Genomic DNA, 15161 nt, shown 5'->3' on the forward strand with positions numbered 1-15161 from the left:
TGAAGCTGAATCACTAGTCATGAACATAGGCCAGGGCCTTAGCCACTCCTTGCCACTCTGTGTCGTAAATGGCATATTGGCAAGTTTACGTTTCTCCTGAGACCATTTCAATTTCTTTTTTTAGTCATTTTACTGAACTTTGGCTTTTTGGATTTGACATGCCCTCTACTATCACATTGGGCATCGGCCTTGGCAGACGATGTTGATGCCTTAGGCCGGAAAACGGGTTCCCTCACCCAGCCGTAGCTCTTCCCTTTTTCAGCCTAGGACTCACCACGTACTTCCCAGCTAGCAGGGGACGTGGTGGAAGATTTAGATTTTGATACATTCATACTATTTATGGCTCTGCATGTCTAATACCATTATTGATATATGATTACAATGCAAGGGTGGATAAAGAGGAATCTGTATACAAGGGACTGATGCACTTATGAAGCAATTAATCTCAGAATTTACAATATTGGGTAATACACTGAACCTTATCATTTGATATTGACACACTGCTTTACTTCCAAATATTTGTGGTTATTGCTAGGCTTTTCTTGATTGGATTATTACCTCATTTTAAATTGTTTAAAATATCTCCTGTGGTACCTATTGCCTGCTATAATTCTGTTATAAATGTATTGGTAGCAGAGAGATCTTTAGCATTCAAACTGTATAGGATTGAAAATACTGCTTTGCTTCCAAATAATTGTGGCTATTACTGGGCTTTTCTTGCCCAGACTATCGCCTTATTTCAAAGTGTTTAAAGCATTTCCCGTGGTACCTGTTGCCTGCTACAATTATGTTATGAATGTATGGGAAGCAGAGAGATCTTTAGCATCAATTCAATACTGCTGCTTATGTAGATTTGGTACATCCATCTATGAGGGAAATACACAACCTTCAGTAAATGTAATGGTAAATGATATCTTGCGGCTGCCATTACTCTCTAATTTTACATAGACTGTTATTGGCTAGATTCGCCAGCAATAATCTGGTAGTCTGATTTTTGACCACATAAAACCCTATATTTATTTTTTCTGTGATTTATATCTTGGGTCCCAACACAATCGGAAAACGGTGCGCCTACGAGACAGATTTACCTACGGTCAGACCGCACTGAGTATGCCCAAACTCGTCTGATCTTGGAAGCCAAGCACTGCAGGGCCTGGTCAGTACCTGGATGAGGAACCACCAGGGAATACCAGGTACCGTAGGTATTTTATTCTCCAACGCATAACATAATTTTGGGACCCACGGCAGGAACTTGACTCCAGGTTCCGGCACTCATTGACTACATTAGACCCGAGGCAGTGACCTCATTCTACTAAAATCTCTATTATAGAGAATACAAGTATAGAATATTATTTCATTGAATGAGGGATCACTTATTTTCGCTCACTTACACCATTATTTCGCATATAATATAGTACATCAGTACTTGTGGACATTAATGTTCCTTAATTGTGGATGCTTGCTCTCGTCTCTTTTTAAGTATATAATAATAAAAGTTATATCTTAATAATTTCATCATTTCAATTTTTCAAGTGTGCCCTGGAAAAGGCATATAGTTGCTTTTTGTCCTTCTTCTTCTTCTTCTTCTTCAAAGGACTATACCCGTTATTTCATCGTCTATGTCATGACTAGTGGCAGCAGCTTCAGCACTAGGAGGAAGTGGTTCTTGATCTTTCCCTATTTTATCCTCCAAATTTTTGTTCTCCATTATTTTTCTGGAGTTATATAACAATATGCGGCAAAGGTGAGCATACCCCTACACCACACAGGGCAAACCCTGTAAAAATTATTTGGATAATAACCCTTTTATTTGGAGTTATTATAATAATATGCAGCACACGAGGGCGTACCCCTAAACCACACACACACGGCAAAACCTGTAAATTTTTGGGGGATAATAACCCTTTTATTTGGAGTTATTTTAATAATATGCAGCACAGGAGAGCGTACCCTTAAACCACATACAGGGCTAAGCCTGTAAAAATTATTTGGATAATAACCCTTTTATTTGGAGTTATTATAATAATATGCAGCACAGGAGAGCATACCCCTAAACCACACACACACGGTAAAGCCTGTAAAAATTATTTGGATAATAACCCTTTTGTTTGGAGTTATTATAATAATATGCAGCACAGGAGAGCATACCCCTAAACCACACACACATGGTAAAGCCTGTAAAAATTATTTGGATAATAACCCTTTTATTTGGAGTTATTATAATACTATGCAGCACAGGAGAGCGTACCCCTACCCTACACAGAGCAAACCATGTAAAGATTATTTAGATTACATTTTAATAACCCCTTTATTTGGAGTAAATTATATACAGCTCAGGACAGCACCACTGGACTTATACGGCAGTACCGCTGGAGTTATATGGCAGTACCGCTAGATTTATACGGCAGCACCCCTGGACTTATACGGCAGTACCCCTGGATTTATACGGCAGTACCGCTGGACTCATATGGCTGTACCGCTGGACTTATATGGCAGTACTGCTGGACTTATATGGCAGTACTACTGGACTTATGTGGCAGCACCACTGGACTGTACTTATATGGCAGCACCACTGGACTGGACTTATACAGCAGCACCACTGGACTTATGGCAGCACAGGACACCACCATTGGACTGATGCAGCACAAGACAGTACCACTGGACTGGACTTATACAGCAGCACCACTAGACTTATGGCAGCACAGGACACCACCACTGGAGTGACTGGATTGATGCAGCACAAGACACCACCACTGAACTGATGCAGCACAAGACACCACCACTGGACTGGACATATACAGCAGCACTGGACTTATGGCAGCACAGGATACCACCACTGGACTTATGGCAGCACAGGATACCACCACTGGACTTATGGTAGCACAGGATACCACCACTGGACTGATGCAGCACAAGACTGCACCACTGGACTGGACTTGTACAGCAGCACCAGACTTATGGCAGCACAGGACACCACCACTGGACTGATGCAGCACAAGACAGCACCACTGGAATGATACAAAAGAGCATGTCACCACCACACGTGCCATGCCACTTTCCTGCACAGACACTCAGGAGACACGTCCTCTCGCTACACTCTCCTGGACTGGAGTGAAAATGGCAGCGACTTGCGGCAGTTTATATGGAATCCAAAACCCGCAAGATTCCGACAGCGGGATAATGACTTTTTGCTTAGCTGTGGACTCGGAGTATGAAGTTGGGGGGGGGGGGGGGGGGGGGGGGGGGTCGGTTCTCAGGGAACCGACCCTGCTTATCTCTAATTAATTAATTTATTAATTTTTTTTTTTTGGGGGGGGGGGGGGGGGTTTAAGTGTATGTAAATGTAAATAAGTGCTGATGTAACAAAATAAAACTCAATTAAAAAAGAACAGCATTTACATACATATTTGCAGCCATTACATTGAGAGTAAGATCCTCTGTGTAGATTGCCCCTTCAAGAGTACAGTAATTATATATTAGCCATAGACTTCAGTGGAATGCCAGAATATAAACAACTATCATAAAAAGATTATATATTGCGTGATTGGCTTTATTACTTATTAACTTTTAAAAAAGCCTACACTGGGTCTAAACTCGGTTTACTCAGCTAAACAGACACCTACTGCATATTAAATGAAAAATACTACAGTCATAGCTGCCGGCCCTTAGAGGAAGCAGCCATTTTGGAGGGGCAGGGGAGTGTGCATCTAAGAGGACAGCAGGGGGGACGCGTGGTGCTGTGATTGTGTCATTGTGGCCACTCCCTTGCAATATAATACTGTGATTACAGGCATTGTAAAGTGTGGACATAGCCACGATAACTCCCACTTTACTCAGAAAGTGGGCATCAGTGGTCAACCTGTGGTAGACTTGCCCACTCTTTTTTTTTATAAATAATTTTTTCTACTATATAATATGTTTTTTTCACAGCTTTTGTTTCTTTCTTAGGTGAACTGCAGACTCCATTAGGACTCATTTGGAAACCATTATTGCAGCAATTGGTAGTGATGCTTGCTGAGTACCGTAAGACACCAGTACAAAAAAGACTAACAAAACTTTTGTTGTTTTATTAACACTTTTATTTGCCCAAACCCAATGCTATAATGATGGAAGAGCTGTAGTGCTATCAGGATTGGGCTGCGTTTTTCCTCGGGGAAGTAGGATTGGTACTAAGGCGGGGGGACGGGAATCCATCCTGTCCTGGCTGGCAAAGCCTAGTGCTGGTAGCGGCATTCATATGGGGACTGCACATTTCCCCCCCCCCCCATTTTATCCACCAATTTTGCCACATAGAGCACTAGTGCTAATTGGACTTTTAAACGGGGCCTACTGTTTTTTACCTTTATTTATTTAATAGGGCAGCACAGATCTGAGGGATCACTGTATCCTGCAGATAGATGTATTTCGAGACTACTTGCATGGTAAAATGGTTCCTGAAAATATATATATACATTTTTTTACTACATATACAGAGTTCACATTTCACGTGTATGGACAACTCTGAATAGGTAGCAAATTATTTGAGCTTTTTGGGGATGCTTTTTACGTTGTGTCCAGTGTCGGACTGTGGCAAGAAGGGCCCACCGGGGGAATAGGGGCCCATGTGTAAGGGTGTGGCCAATCTCCAGAGGGGGTGTGGTCATACACTACAGAAGTTTGGCTAACCATTAGAGAGTGAATGGTCTGGGCCGCATCATAAATATATTTAGTAAACACTGCTAATGCATGCATGATAATGTACCAGATTAATAACAGCAATGTATCTTAAAAAAACACCATAGCCCTGTGCAGTATAATGTAACATATGTATGATTCAAGTGCATAGTCTGAAACCTAATCCCTAGAGGAGGAGGTGGGCCCTCTGCCAGTGGGGCCCACCGAGGGATTCCCCTACACCCCTGTGGGCCAGTCCAACCCTGGTTGTGTCTAACTGTATGTATGGGGCCCTATGTGTCCACCTCCGTATGAGTCCCAATGTATTCAGTACTCTGTCATTTTATTTGAAATACCTTTGTATATATAACGGTACACTAATGTAAGGACAAAATGCAGCTCTTCATTTCATGATTACGTGTCTTTTATCAGTTTCCTCAAATGTATATTTTTGGGGAAAATCAAAACCACCAAAACGCCAATAGCAAACACAATTAGAAACCAAATACAGTGTGACTACCTCATCTCTAAACCATGGAGAGCAGCCAGGCAGGAGAATCTGCAAGAATATGACGTTTGGCTTTGCTGATAAGCTTATAACACAGTAACACAGGAGTGTGTCTGTTGAGCAGTTAAAAATACATATTTTTCCAATTTGATTCACATTTCTTACAAACTCTCTGCCTGTTCAGGGCTCACAGGAACATCTAGCTGGCAATTAGATTAGGGAAACAGCAGGTGTAGGCAAATATATACTTGTTATTTTTCTTTTTTGCTCAATCTCTGCTGATGCACCCTTAGCCATTAAAACACATTACTTCAGACTCAGTCAACCTATGAATGTTGCATAGCAATTGCTTTGAGTAGGTGTATAAATACATCATTATAGCATTATATCCAAATACCAATAAAAAGAAAAGCTTAGTTTAGAATTGAACTGTACTTTTGAGAAAATGTATTCTATTGTTCCGCAAAAGCCAGAGAAGTCCTGGAGAGCTCTCTCTCCGCAGTCTTGGGAGTACAAAGTGCTAAAGATTTCTTTCACAGGTGTACAGCGAGTTTGGTTGATATTATATGTACAGATTTGCAAACCGAGTTTGGTTGATATTATACGTACAGATTTGCAAACTGGAAAGCCAATGTTGATTATACTGTAAAACTATCATTTAGGTGACAACAAATACACCTAGTCCAGATTTGGCTATCTGCCTTCCCAAGAGTATCAGTGATACTATCACTATCAACAGACCCTTACCTTCCGAAGATGTCTGAGTACAATCTATTTGGTGAAAAGAAAGATTACGGAGAGGCGAGCAAGAGAGCTGTGCCACAACCCGGGAATGAAATACTGTAGTTTTAGCAAAGTTATGAAAGGGTGAAAATGAATAGAAGTCTACAATATGATCTATTTACTAATGGAGGGAGATAAAGTACCAACCAACCAGCTCCTGTCAGTTTTCAAACACAGCCTGTGACATGGCAGTTAGTAGCCGTTTTGCTGGTACTTTGGGGTAGATGTACTAAGCAGTGAAAAGAGTGGAGAAGTGAGCCAGTGGAGAAGTTGCCCATTGCAACCAATCAGCATTGCAGTAACATAAAAATTTGCATACTATAGAATTATACAGAGCAGCTGATTGGTTGCCATGGGCAACTTCTCCACTGGCTCACTTCTTCACTCCTTTCACTGCTTAGTATATTTCCCTCTTTATCTTTGTCTACTTTATCTCTCTCTCTTAGGCTTAGTAAATAGACCCTATCTCTCTGCAAGGCTTAGTAAATAGAACCCTGAGAGGTACCAGGGTCCCTTTCCTCCAAATTGCTTTTAATTTTGGATTCTTAATGTGCATATCGCCTGCGCTTCATTTGTGCAATGTTTTTATTTATTTATTTTATATTACATAAAGTAGTGAACGATCTAGTCACTGCAAGATCAAAAAGCCATTACACACTACTTATTCTTCTAGATCTCTCTGCTGCTTTTGACACTGTTGACCACTCTCTTCTCATACAAACACTACAATCCCTAGGTATTCAGGACACAGCCCTTACTTGGTTCTCATCCTACCTATCTAATCGCTCTTTCAGTGTTCACTTCTCTGATTCTACCTCCTCTTCTCTACCTCTATCAGTTGGTGTACCGCAAGGCTCAGTCTTAGGTCCTCTGCTGTTCTCAATCTATACCTCCTCTCTTGGTAAACTAATCAGCTCCTTCGGATTTCAATATCATTTGTACGCTGATGATACTCAAATCGACCTATCCTCCCCAGATTTATCACCATCTGTATTGGCTCGTGTCACTGGATGCCTGTCTGCCGTTTCATCTTGGATGTCATCTCGCCACCTCAAACTCAACATTTCCAAAACCGAATTAATTATTTTCTCACCAGCCAAGAGTAGTTACCAACCTGATATCTCCATAACTGTTGACAATGCAACTATCCACCCTACCCCACAAGCTCGCTGCCTAGGTGTCATCCTTGACTCTGAACTGTCCTTTGTTCCACACATTCAATCTGTCTCTAAATCATGTTACATGCACCTTAAAAACATATCCAAAATACGCCCTTATCTTACACAAGACACTGCAAAACCTCTAATCCATGCACTCATCATCTCCCGCATTGATTATTGTAATAGTCTCCTTACTGGTCTTCCCAAACATAGGCTCTCACCACTACAATCCATTTTAAATGCAGCTGCGAGGCTAATCTTCCTTGCTAGACGTTCTTCGTCTGCTGATCTGCTCTGTCAGCAGTCCCTCCATTGGTTACCGGTATTAAACTGTGTTAAATATAAAATACTTTTACTTACATACAAGACTATTAACCAAACTGCACCATCATACATCTCCTCACTCATCTCAAAATATCTCTCTACCAGACCTCTCTGCTCTGCACAAGATCTGCGTCTCTCATCCACATGTATTACCTATTCCCACTCAAAATTACAGGACTTTACCCGGACTTCACCCACACTGTGGAATGCTCTTCCACGGACAATAAGACTCTCCTCTAGTCTCCAAACCTTTAAACGTTCCCTGAAAACTCACCTCTTCAGACAAGCCTACCAAATTTCACACCCACCCACATAACCTTCAATGCTTCCCTATCCAGTTACATCCTCTTTGTATAGTCCACATAACCTCACATTTTGTCTTCCAACATTGCTGGGTGATCATATCATGCAACCCATTAAGAACCTAGCAATCTGGTGGACCATTATGTAACAAGTAGCATCTATCCTTGTGTATCAATGCCTAATTCCCTATAGATTGTAAGCATGTGAGCAGGGCCTTCCTACCTCTATGTCTGTCTGTCTTTGCCCAGTTTTGTTCTATAACTGTCTACACCTCACCTCACATTAAGCACCTTATCAGTAAATAAAATAGAATAGTAAGTACACTTTGGGGTATATTTACTAAAAATCTATTTTTAGATTTTAAAATCAATGTCGAGCAATTTTAAGTAGTGCAAAATCTGTCGTTTTTGTCAGTTCCATTAAAAATTGAATGCAAGTAGACCAAAATAACGGTAAAGCCAATTACCACTTCCTACTGATTTTCTATTTGACAAAACATATCACATGAAAGAAGCTCCCGTGGTCCCCATAGCGAACAATGGGGGTAGCTACAACAGAAACAATGGAGAACACTTATATCCCCAGAAAAAAAAGGGTCTATGACTTGTGCACTGTATTCAGGGTTTTAAGCTTATACCCCCCCCCCCCAGTGGCGGAACTAGCGAGCGGTGGGCCCAGGTGCGACAAAATGCTTTGCCCCCCCCCCCCTCATCCCATCCAAGTCCACCCCCTCACCCCTGGAAAGGATCTGGTGAGGGGGACCTGCTCAGGGCCAGAGAAATGGATACCTAGCAACAGTGCCGTAACTAGACATTTTAGCACTGTGTGCAAGAAACGGCATCGGAGCCCCACCCCTGCATGTAAAACAGGGGCATTGCGCGCTGTAGGCGCGCACAAAAATACATAGTGGCGTGGCTTCGTGGGGAAGGGGTGTGGCCACAAAATAATACCAATTCATAAAACGGTGCACAGTAGTCTCCATTCTTCAAATTACGCCGCACAGTAGCACCACTACACCAGGTAGAGCCCCTTTTACACCTTACAGCGGACAGATTCCTCTTTTTACACATTACGGCAGACAGCGTCCCCTTTTTACACATTACGGCAGACAGCGTCCCCCTTTTTACACATTACGGCAGACAGCGTCCCCCTTTTTACACATTACGGCAGACAGCGTGCACTTTTTACACATAACGGCAGACAGCGTCCCCTTTTTACACATAACGGCAGACAGCGTGCCCTTGTTACACATAGCGGCAGACAGCGTACACTTTTTACACATAACGGCAGACAGCGTGCCCTTGTTAAACATAGCGGCAGACAGCATACACTTTTTACACATAACGGCAGACAGCGTCCCCCTTTTTACACATTACGGCAGACAGCATGCACTTTTTACACATAACGGCAGACAGCGTCCCCTTTTTACACATTACGGCAGACAGCGTGCCCTTGTTACACATTACGGCAGACAGCGTCCCCCTTTTTACACATTACGGCAGGCAGATTCCCCCTTTTTACACATAGCGGCAGGCAGATTCCCCATTTTTACACATAGCGGCAGGCAGTTCCCCCTTTTTACACATAGCGGCAGGCAGTTCCCCTTTTTACACATTGCGGCAGGCAGATTCCCCCTTTTTACACATTGCGGCAGGCAGTCCCCCGTTTTTACACATTGCGGCAGGCAGATTCCCCATTTTTACACATTGCGGCAGGCAGATTCCCCCTTTTTACACATTGCGGCAGGCAGTCCCCCTTTTTACACATTACGGCAGGCAGATTCCCCCTTTTTACACATAGCAGTAGGCAGATTCCCCATTTTTACACATAGCGGCAGGCAGTTCCCCCTTTTTACACATTGCGGCAGGCAGATTCCCCCTTTTTACACATTGCGGCAGGCAGTCCCCCGTTTTTACACATTGCGGCAGGCAGATTTCCCCTATTTTTACACCTTGCGGCAGGCAGTCCCCCATTTTTACACATTGCGGCAGGCAGTCCCCCGTTTTTACACATTGCGGCAGGCAGTCCCCCATTTTTATACATTGCGGCAGGCAGATTCCCCCTTTTTACACATAGTGGCAGGCAGTCCCCCATTTTTACACATTGCGGCAGGCAGTCCCCTATTTTTACACATAGCGGCAGGCAGTCCCAACAAAGAAAGAAAGAGACAGAAAGAAAGAGACAGAAAGAAAGAATTATACTTACCGTCTCCGGCGTCTCCGCTGGCTCAGGCTCCTCGGTGCAGCGTCAGACGATTCCCGGGGCTGGAGAGGAGGAGGAGGGAGGTGGATGAGGGAGCCGCAGCAGCGCTGTGTCATTGGTGGAGGCGCTGCTGCCCCTCTGCTTCATTATAGGCTGTTCTCGGAAGACAGCCTATAGTGAAGAAGAGGGCCAGCAGCAGCAGCGCCTCCACCAGTAGTAAAGCGCTGCTGCGGCTCCCTCCTTCGGCTCCCTCCTCCTCCTTCTCCCCCGTACCGCTGCTCCTCTCCTCTCTGTCCGGGCGGCTGTGCGCTGCGGGCAGCGGTTGCCTGCAGCGCACAGCGGCATGTAATGAGTCAGTTTGACTCATTACATGCTTTGGGCCCCTGGACAGAGGCGGGCCCCAGTGCAACGCACTGGTTGCACTGGCGGTAGTTCCGCCTCTGCCCACCCCTGACACACCCAAACCACCCTCCCACCCATTAGCGCAGTAACACAGCAGGGAGGGACAACGGAGGAAGTAGTCGGATAGATATATGAAGCAGTGATTAGAGTGGAGAGGTCTGCCAGGGGAGAAGTGTGCCATGGCAACCAATCAGCTGCTACGTATAATGCTATAGGATACACTTGATAGATGGTTATTTCAAAGCTGATTGTTTGCCATTAAACAGCCTGCAGTGTGCAGTCCATTGCAGAATTAGATTCACAGTGCAATCCACAGCTTTATAAGTAAACAAAGAGATGCAGCCTTTGTTTCTTCAGTAACAAGCTATTCAAACACACAAGAACAACTTCTGTGGCTGCAGTAAAAGGATGAATAGTAGAAACTCTATGAATGAATCAACTTCATTCAGTGCTTAAAGTGTTCCTATAGAGATGGTGGAACACCTTCCCCCTCCCCGGCGCATATCAAACAAAGGGAAGGCGCGCACTGCAAAAAGGGGGGTGGGGGGTCTAAATGGGTGTGGCCTCAAAAGAAATGGGTGTGGTCACACAATAGTATCCCCAGTAGCACAATCTAATTCACATTACACGACATAGTAGTGTCCCTTATTCATGTTATGACACACATTAGTGTCCCTTATACACAAAGCCCACAGTAGTAGTGTCACTAATACACATAATGCCCACAGCATCTGTGCCCCATATACAATGCTCACAGCAGTAGTGCCCCTTATGCAATGCCCCACTGTAGTGGTGGCGCCCCTTATGCAATGCCCACAGTGGTAGTGCCCCTTATGCAGTGCACCTAGTAGTGGTGCCTCCTATGCATTGCCCCCATTAGTAGTGACCCGGTAGTAATGCCCCCTGTGGTAATGTCCCCTTAGTACTGCCCCCAGTAGTAATGCCCCTGTAGTATTGCCCCCAGTAGTAGTGCCCCTAGTAATAAGGCCCCCCAGTAGTAATGTCCCTATTAGTAGTGCAGTATGCCCCCAGGAGTAATGCCTCCATTACCAATGCCCCCTGTAGTATTACCTCCATTAGTAATGCCCCTTTAGTATTGCCCCCATTAGTAATGCCCCCTGTAGTACTGCCCCTTGTAGTATTGTCTCCAGTCGTACTGACCCCTATAGTAGTGTCCCCAGTAATAATGCCCCCAGTAGTAATGCCCCTATAGTAGTGTATACCTGGGACTGAAAAAATGGTCTGGGATTGGCCTCCCTATTTGTCAGTTCTTTACCTCTCTGGTAATTGTTCTGTACTTCAGTTTCAGGATGATTGGGGGATGTCTGCCCCTTCTGTCTGTCATCAGCCAGACCCCCCTCTTCTGTCTCTCATCAGCTAGCCCTCCTCTTCTGTCTCTCATCAGCAAACCCTCCTCTTCTGTCTCTCATCAGCCAGTCCCCCTCTTCAGTCTCTCATCAGCCAGCCTCCCCTCTTCTGTCTCTCATCAGCCAGCCCCCCTCTTCTGTCTCATCAGCAAGCCCCCCTCTTCTGTCTCTCATCAGCCATCCCCCTCTTCTGCCTCTCATCAGCCAGTCCCCCCTCTTCTGTCTCTCATCAGCTAGCCCTTCTCTTCTGTATCTCATCAGCCAGCCCCCCTCTTTTGTCTCATCAGCCAGCCACCCCTCTTCTATCTTTCATTAGCCAGCCCCCCATCTTCTGTCTCTTATCAGCCAGCCCGCCATCTTCTGTCTCATCAGACAGCCCCCTCTTCTGTGTCTCATCAGCCACCCCACCCCGCTTCTGTCTCTTATCAGCCAGCCCCCCTCTTCTGTCTCTCATCAGCCAGCCCCCCTCTTCTGTCTCTCATCAGCCAGCCCCCCTCTTCTGTCTCTCATCAGCCAGCCCCCCCTCTTCTGTCTCTCATCAGCTAGCCTCCCTCTTCTGTCTCTCATCAGCCAGCCCCCCATCTTCTGTCTCTTATCAGCCAGCCCGCCATCTTCTGTCTCATCAGCCAGCCCCCCTCTTGTCTCTCGTCAGCCACCCCCTCTTTTGTCTCTCATCAGCCACCCCTCTCTTCTGTCTCTCATCAGCTAGCCCCCCTCTTCTGTATCTCATCAGCCAGCCCCCCTCTTTTGTCTCTCATCAGCCAGCCACCCCTCTTCTATCTTTCATTAGCCAGCCCCCTCTTCTGTCTCTTATCAGCCAGCCCGCCATCTTCTGTCTCATCAGCCAGCCCCCCTCTTCTGTGTCTCATCAGCCACCCCACCCCGCTTCTGTCTCTCATCAGCCACCCCCTCTTTTGTCTCTCATCAGCCACCCCCCTTTTCTGTCTCTCATCAGCCAGCCCCCCCTCTTCTATCTCTCATCAGCTAGCCCTCCTCTTCTGTCTTTCATCAGCCAGCCCCCCATCTTCTGTCTCATCAGCCAGCCCCCCTCTTCTGTCTCTCATCAGCCAGCCCCCCCTCTTCTGTCTCTCATCAGCTAGCCTCCCTCTTCTGTCTCTCATCAGCCAGCCCCCCATCTTCTGTCTCTTATCAGCCAGCCTGCCATCTTCTGTATCATCAGCCAGCCCCCCTCTTGTCTCTCATCAGCCACCCCTTCTTTTGTGTCTCATCAGCCACCCCCTTTTCTGTCTCTCATCAGCCAGCCCCCCTCTTCTGTATTTCATCAGCCAGCCACCCCTCTTCTGTCTTTCATCAGCCAGCCCCCATCTTCTGTCTCATCAGCCAGCCCCCTCTTCTGTCTCACATCTGCCACCCACCCTCATCTGTCTCTTACCAGCCAGCCCCCCTCTTCTTTCTCTCATCAGCCAGCCCCCCTCTTCTGTCTCACATCAGCCACCCCCCTCATCTGTCTCTTACCAGCCAGCCCCCCTCTTCTTTCTCTCATCAGCCAGCCCCCTCTTCTGTCTCTCATCAGCCAGCCCCCCTCTTCTGTCTCTCATCAGCCAGCCCCCCTCTTCTGTCTTTCATCAGCCAGCCACCCCTCTTCTGTCTTTCATCAGCCAGCCCCCCATCTTCTGTCTCATCAGACAGCCCCCTCTTCTGTCTCACATCTGCCACCCACCCTCATCTGTCTCTTATCAGCCAGCCCCCCTCTTCTGTCTCTCATCAGCCAGCCCCCCTCTTCTGTATTTCATCAGCCAGCCACCCCTCTTCTGTCTTTCATCAGCCAGCCCCCATCTTCTGTCTCATCAGCCAGCCCCCCTCTTCTGTCTCACATCAGCCACCCCCCTCATCTGTCTCTTACCAGCCAGCCCCCCTCTTCTTTCTCTCATCAGCCAGCCCCCTCTTCTGTCTCTCATCAGCCAGCCCCCCTCTTCTGTCTCTCATCAGCCAGCCCCCCTCTTCTGTCTTTCATCAGCCAGCCACCCCTCTTCTGTCTTTCATCAGCCAGCCCCCCATCTTCTGTCTCATCAGACAGCCCCATCTTCTGTCTCACATCTGCCACCCACCCTCATCTGTCTCTTATCAGCCAGCCCCCCTCTTCTGTCTCTCATCAGCCAGCCCCCCTCTTCTGTCTCTCATCAGCCAGCCCCCCTCTTCTGTCTCTTATCAGCCAGCCTGCCATATTCTGTCTCATCAGCCAGCCCCCCTCTTGTCTCTCATCAGCCACCCCCCCTTCTGTCTCTCATCAGCCACCCCCTTTTCTGTCTCTCATCAGCCAGCCCCCCTCTTCTGTATTTCATCAGCCAGCCCCCCCTCTTCTGTCTCATCAGCCAGCCCCCCTCTTCTGTCTCACATCAGCCACCCCCCTCATCTGTCTCTTACCAGCCAGCCCCCCTCTTCTTTCTCTCATCAGCCAGCCCCCTCTTTTGTCTCTCATCAGCCAGCCCCCCTCTTCTGTCTCTCATCAGCCAGCCTGCCATCTTCTGTCTTTCATCAGCCAGCCCCCCTCTTCTGTCTCTCATCAGCCAGCCTGCCATCTTCTGTCTTTCATCAGCCAGCCACCCCTCTTCTGTCTTTCATCAGCCAGCCCCCCATCTTCTGTCTCATCAGACAGCCCCCTCTTCTGTCTCACATCTGCCACCCACCCTCATCTGTCTCTCATCAGCCAGCCCCCCTCTTCTGTCTCTCATCAGCCAGCCCCCCTCTTCTGTCTCTCATCAGCCAGCCCCCTCTTCTGTCTCTCATCAGCCAGCCCCCCTCTTCTGTCTCTCATCAGCCAGCCCCCCTCTTCTGTCTCTCATCAGCCAGCCCCCCTCTTCTGTCTCTCATCAGCCAGCCCCCTCTTCTGTCTCTCATCAGCCAGCCCCCTCTTCTGTCTCTCATCAGCCAGCCCCCCTCTTCTGTATCTCATCAGCCAGCCCCCTCTCTTCTGTCTCTCATCTGCTAGCCTCCTCTTCTGTCTCTCATCAGCCAGCCTCCCATCTTCTGTCTCTTATCAGCCAGCCCGCCATCTTCTGTCTCATCAGCCAGCCCCCCCTCTTCAGTCTCTCATCATCCACCCCCTCTTCTGTGTCTCATCAGCCACTCCCCTCTTCTGTCTCTTATCAGCCAGCCTCCCTCTTCTGTCTCTCATCATCCAGCCCCCCCTCTTCTGTCTCTCATCAGCTAGCCCCCCTCTTCTGTCTCTCGTCAGCCAGCCCCCCCATCTTCTGTCTCTTATCAGCCAGCCTTCCATTTTCTGTCTCTTACCAGCCAGCCCCCCTTCTGTCTGTCATCAGCCTCTCTTCTGTCTCTCATCAGCCACCCCCCCCTTCTGTCTCTTACCAGCCAGCCCCCCTTCTGTCTGTCATCAGCCCCCCCCTTCTGTCTCTCATCAGCTAGTCCCCCTCTTCTGTCTCTCATCAGCCAGCACCCCATCTTCTGTCTCTCATCAGGCAGATCCCCTCTTCTGTCAAA

At 47.0% G+C, this 15161-nt stretch overlaps 1 pseudogene; it reads left to right on the top strand.

Annotated features, from left to right (window-relative positions):
* The first annotated feature begins 1086 nt into the window (after window positions 1–1086).
* LOC134896571 (5S ribosomal RNA) lies at window positions 1087–1205 on the top strand (annotated as a pseudogene).
* The last annotated feature ends 13956 nt before the right edge of the window (window positions 1206–15161 follow it).

The sequence above is a fragment of the Pseudophryne corroboree genome, chromosome 3 (assembly GCF_028390025.1).
Source record: "Pseudophryne corroboree isolate aPseCor3 chromosome 3, aPseCor3.hap2, whole genome shotgun sequence".
Classification (NCBI taxonomy): domain Eukaryota; kingdom Metazoa; phylum Chordata; class Amphibia; order Anura; family Myobatrachidae; genus Pseudophryne; species Pseudophryne corroboree.